This window comes from Littorina saxatilis, linkage group LG8 (genome assembly GCF_037325665.1).
Source record: "Littorina saxatilis isolate snail1 linkage group LG8, US_GU_Lsax_2.0, whole genome shotgun sequence".
Classification (NCBI taxonomy): Eukaryota; Metazoa; Mollusca; class Gastropoda; order Littorinimorpha; family Littorinidae; genus Littorina; species Littorina saxatilis.
In genome coordinates, this window is record NC_090252.1 from 45295413 (window position 1) to 45301565 (window position 6153).

General features: G+C 45.3%; 1 long non-coding RNA gene across 1 annotated transcript; it reads left to right on the forward strand.

Annotated features, from left to right (window-relative positions):
* Nucleotides 1–4143: 4143 nt before the first annotated feature.
* On the forward strand, nt 4144–5558 carry LOC138972337 (uncharacterized). The gene is made up of 3 exons (XR_011457564.1): nt 4144–4216; nt 4734–4847; nt 5302–5558. It is a non-coding gene; the product is annotated as an uncharacterized lncRNA (long non-coding RNA).
* Nucleotides 5559–6153: the final 595 nt, after the last annotated feature.

Below are 6153 nucleotides of genomic sequence, written 5' to 3' on the forward strand. Positions count from 1 at the left end.
CTCCGAAAGCAGCGTATGGCTGCCTAAATGGCGGGATAAAAACGGTCATACACGTAAAATTCCACTCGTGCAAAAACACGAGTGTACCGGTGGGAGTTTCAGCCCACGAACGCAGAAGAAGAAGAAGAAGAAGTTGTTGTTGTTGGTGGTGGTTGTGGTGACACTGAAGTGTTGTGGTTGTGGTGATGATGACGACGACTAAGCAGCCCTGAAAGTCCAACAAATGGTAAACTCACCTTTGGCTAGTGATTCTGAAAATTACGGTCTCATTGGTACGCGAAACAGAACTTCATGTACAGTTTTATGTGCTTGTTTTGATGAACTATGATCGTTTTGACAATTTTTGTGTCTGTTTGTTTGTTTTTGTGCGTTAAGATGAGAGAGAAAACATTAATGTGTGTTGACCGTAATGTAACGACATACAGAAAAAAAGATACGTCCGCATCCTGAGAAAGTGTTTATTTTATCTTATTTCATTTCAGTGAATAAAAATTGCGTTTCTCCTTTTTCTTCTTCTCTAACGGCTTTAAATTGGAAACCAGCTCTTGAGATGAACTGGACGGTCTTATGTTAGCCCTCCATGGTAGTACCACACAGCTTCGCGTCGAGTGGGATTGCCAAAGTTGACTGTGTATTTCATTGCTCATTTCTGTCAAAGGCCATGTCAGACGCACAACACAAAACAGTGTTTCCTTTCAAAACAAACACAAAACAGCGTGTTTCCCGTGTGACATCCCCCAAAACGCGTTTCAGAAAACACTGTTTCGTGTTTTCGCAGCATGCTCTAAAATCTGAAAACACGTTTCGGTAGTCAGCCAATGAACGCGGACGATCAACTCACGTGACTCGGTTTCCAGCACCACGGAGGTAGAACAAAATGATAGACTCAGATGTGGTACCGATTCAGGGTAGTATCGGACTCATGAATCCTAACTAGAGTCTATGGAGCCTGTCACGAGTGAAGAGAGGCAATAATATCAGTGGGCGCTGCCAGCCGTGTTGTTTACAAACCCAAACACAGCGCGGTAGCTGGACGGGTCAAGCTGACACTGACCTTATCAGTGGACACTGACCGTATCAGTGGGCACTGCCAGCCGTGTTGTTTAAAAACCCAAACACAGGGCGATAGCTGGACGGGTCAAGCTGACACTGACCGATATTTCTGTGAAAACACGCACCGCGCTTCATCTGTGTTTCGCGTGTGACATCCCCTCTTTAAAAAAACATGTGTTTCCCCGACGTTTTGAGATGGTGTTTTTGTCGAAAACATGGTTTTGTGTTGTGCGTCTGTCTCCGCCTTAAGATTCCAGCATATAAATATAAATCAGACTCACTGCTGTCTTGTTGTTTGAAGGTGTGCATGATCTGACCAAAGAGTGTATCCCTACACTCTTTGATCTGACGTTGTTGTTGTTGCTGTCTTTGATCTGACGTTGTTGTTGTTGTTGTTGTTGTTGTTTTTGTTGTTGTTGTTGTTGTTGTTGTTGTTGTTGTTCTTCTTCTTCTTCTTCTTCTTCTTCTTCTTCTTCTTCTTCTTCTTCTTCTTCTTCTTCTTCTTCTTCTGCTGCTGCTGCTGCTGCTGCTGCTGATGATGATGATGATGCACCGTGGATGATGATGATGATGAGGAGGAGGAGGAGGAGGAGGAGGAGGAGGAAGAGGAGGACGACGATGACGACGACGACGACGAGAAGGGTAATCTACATTTTGCGTTTGAATTTCATTTTCCTCAAAACATTTTCAAAGGTTCAGTCGGCAGCAAAAAAAAGCAAAAGAAAAAACAAGCAACAACAACAACAACAACAACAACAACAACAACAACAACAACAACAACAACAACAACAACAAAATAAAAATACGCTAGGTCGAGTAACCGTTGACACACATAATTTACAGCTGTCCATGACGGGAAACACGACTGAGGGTGCCTACTGACAGAATTAGGGACATTACTCTTTCGTACAAAATCGGTGATACTTTAAAGGTACACTCCTTCTGGTGAAAAATAGTTCGGCTCGAGATCACCATCTCAGGTCCGGCCCGGCTTTTTACATGGGACTGGCAATCTGGCCCGGCTTTTTTACATGGGACTAGCAATCTGGCTAGGCTTTTTTTTTTACATGGGACTAGCAATCTGGCCCGGCTTTTTACATGGGACTAGCAATCTGGCCCGGCTTTTTACATGGGACTAGCAATCTGGCCCGGCTTTTTACATGGGACTAGCAATCTGGACCGGCTTTTTACATGGGACTAGCAATCTGGCCCGGCTTTTTACATGGGACTAGCAATCTGGCCCGGCTTTGTACATGGGACTAGCAATCTGGCCCGGCTTCGCCCGGGTGTAAGCAAAGGCCTCAAAGAAAAACTCCAAATCAAACGTTTGGGGGAAAGGAGAATGACACGGAATGCTGGTATGATAAGAGTTACCTCCCTTCCATGAGTAACAAAACATGACTGACCTCCCTTGCACTATTATCGGCTGTATTCATTAATGGGGAGGGTCGATCATTATCCGAGGAAGGAAACAACGTCTGGAGAAACTAAAACCCAGGTGCACATCTGTGGGTCCAGGGCAGTGTGCATGCACAATATCTTGTGCTTATCGTTTGCCATCTCTGAGGTATGGCGACCACAGACAGACAGACACACACCCACACAAACACACACTTACATCCATGTTTATATATAGTATAGATAAAACCATCCCTCCACTTGGTCACATTACCAAAATGAGCCTGGGTGCTGTCTATGCACAGTAGCTTTTAAAGAAATTAATTGATTTAAAAACCGGCACGGTTGGCCTAGTGGTAAGGCGTCCGCCCCGTGATCGGGAGGTCGTGGGTTCGAACCCCGGCCGGGTCATACCTAAGACTTTAAAATTGGCAATCTAGTGGCTGCTCCGCCTGGCGTCTGGCATTGTGGGGTTAGTGCTAGGACTGGTTGGTCCGGTGTCAGAATAATGTGACTGGGTGAAACATGAAGCCTGTGCTGCGACTTCTGTCTTGTGTGTGGCGCACGTTTAATGTCAAAGCAGCACCGCCCTGATATGGCCCTTCGTGGTCGGCTGGGCGTTAAGCAAACAAACAAACCAAATTGATGTTAAAAAAATCTACTTCACCACAGCAAGCAGTCATGGTGTTGTTTTTGGTAAGTGCATGTTCAAGTGGCTGGATGGTCTTATCCCGAGGTCTTATCCCGTGAAAAAGAAAGATTCTCAAAATTCCACATTGGGGACACGCCTGTATGCCACTGTGGCATCGCAGACATGACAGTGGAACACCTCCTCCAACACTGTCCAATCCACCAGAAACTACGAGCAGAAACATGTCCTGCGGACACACCAGTTGAGGAGAAGATCTTCGGCACCCTGCGGAGTCTTCGCTGTGCTGCAAACTTTATTAGAAGTTCCGGAGTCCCTGTCTGAGCGATCGAGAAGAAGATCCCGTAAAAAAGCCTGGCCATGCAGATAGGAGGTGGTGAGCCGAGCTGTTTCTATATGAGAAGAAGTGGGAGGCTAAGCCAACACAACATTTAGATTTCAAAATTAGGACGCTCAAACACTAATTCTAAGGCATTCTGAGTGTGTATTGTCTTCTATTCAGACCCCAAACCGACTTCTGTAGCTATTTGGGGGATTTCAATTCTGTACCTCCAGCAACCCCAATAAACATGCCAGAACTGGGCCACTGCTGGCTTTTTGCTGGCAAGTTTGGTAAAGCTGGCCATAAAAAAACCAACACTGGGCCAATTATGGTTTGCCAACAAAGGCCCAGTTATGGCTTGCCATCACTGGCCCATCTCTGGCATTCCAGTAATATTGTCGGCCAGTAAAATGCCTTAATTGGCCCACTGTTGGCACGCCATTGGTGGCCCAGTGCTTGTTTGCCAGCATTGGGCCATAGGTGGCGATTTGCTGGCAATTATAGGTGGGTTTTTGCTGGCACGCCAGCAGTGGGCCAATGCTGGATAATTGCTGGCAAGAAGATCTGCGACAGCACAGCGGTATGACTTTCTCACTTGGAGTGACGTAATGTACAAACAAATGTCGAAATATCTTGACGTCACTCGTGATGATGACGCATTGTCAACTAAATCCGGCCCGCGGTGGTTCTGCAGATGTCCGGTTATTTGTTTTGCATTCAACTTCAAGGAATTTCCAAAGCACCTTCTTCGATTTCAGTACGCGTCCGATCTCCTCCGGCTAGAAGCAAGCGTGGTGAGTTTCACAAACAGTTGTGTGAGCAGGTCGTCGCAACGGCGTTAGATCTAGTATCTTCTTGTTCTTTTCCTCCGTTGTCGGTCTTTTTTTCAACTTTCTTCTGCTGGACGTTTGAGTCAGTTCGCAAAATATAATAGACTTTAAGAAGTCGTCCTCTCTGTAAGAAAGAATCTGCGCGCGCACGCGCACGCGCGTGTGTGTGTGTGTGTGTGTGTGTGTGTGTGTGTGTGTGTGTGTGTGCGCCCGCGCGCGCGGTTGTGTGTGTGTGTGTGTGTGTGTGTGCGCCCGCGCGCGCGGTTGTGTGTGTGTGTGTGTGTGTGTGTGTGTGTGTGTGTGTGTGTGTGTGTGTGTGTGTGTGTGTGTGTGTGTGTGCCTTTTTCCTTTCTTTGTGTGATTGAGTTTGTTTTGTCTCTGTCAAAAGAAAAGCACCATAGGCATTACCATAAGCTTACTTGTAACCAAACAAATTGCATCTTGTGAATGTTGACATTGAGTATGTGTCTATTCACTCCAGGACAAAGATTTGTGCAAGTGTCTGACTGCCCAACTGGATAAGATGCAGCTCGCCTGGGTCTCAGTTCCTGAGAGAAACGCAAGAGAGCTGTCCGAGACAACGTAAGCTTCGCAGGTTAGATCAAAATACATATTCCTGTTGACCCCTTACTTCTGCTTGGCATTTTAGTCAGTTCAGAAAATATGATAGATTACAAGAAGTCGTCCTCTCTGTGAGAATGCCTCTGTGTGTGTATGTGTGTGTGTGTGTGTGTGTGTGTGTGTGTGTGTGTGTGTGTGTGTGTGTGTGTGTGTGTGTGTGTGTGCGCGTGTGTGTGTGCGCGTGTGTGTGTGTGAGCGCGCGCGCGTGCGTGCGTGCGTGTGCTGTTTGCTTGCATGCCTGCGTGTATGCTTGCGTTTGTTTGGTTGTTTGTTAGTGTGTGTGTGTGTGTGTGTGTGTGTGTGTGTGTGTGTGTGTGTGTGTGTGTGTGTGTGTGTGTGTGTGTGTGTGTGTGTGTGTGTGTGTGTGTGTGTGTGATATGGAATAATGAATTAAAACCAACAAAACTCGTTTGCTTTCATGTTTCAAGAGGTGAACGGCAGGAGGACTTGAGAGTTTCAATGGCTTACCGTAGGCTACGACGTCAGGACAAAGAAAAGAAGCGTTATCTCAACGTTGCGGATGCGAACAGAGAAATGACAGAATCAAGACAATCCTACGGAGGTTTACTGGGAAGTGAACAAGAAACATTCCTGCCTTTGGTCATCATGTCTCGAGTGTGAAATTTAGAACGCTGTACAAATAAAATAAAACAGTGAGCAACTGAAAACAAAGCGTACGTTTCTGTAATGTTTCGGTAATGAGTCGTTGCTGTTTGGAAGCTTTACATTTGTTTTGTTTTTAATATATATTACTGTATTGTTGTTGTGCCCGCTATAACTGCGTTGATGACGATATTCTGTCAAAACCACTGCCTTTACTTGCCAGATAAGTTACACGACAAATGTGATTAGCATTTCAATTGCATTTTACTGATGAATTTGATAATTACGCATATGCATATTGCTAATGTACAGCTTGACAGCATTGCCCTTTGCTTTATTTGCGCACGTCTTGCCGCCAGCATGGGTTGAAAAGTCCATTGATGTGCTGTGTTTTGTTATTGTTATTACATTCACAGTAAAAAATTACAAAACAAAGCATATTTATAGACTTCTAACAACCATCTATGGGCTAACAAGACTGTGCAGATCGAGTACATGAATAGAGCCGTCATTCTATCCGAATCAGTGGTATTGGTATATTTCCTGCAACTTATTGGCATTTTGCTGGCAATGGTAAAGACAGAAATATGGCATTTTGCCGGGCCACAACTGGCCCGGTAATTTCAGCAGGTAAAGGGCCATTAACGGAAAATATATGGAAAAAAAGTTTTTTTTAT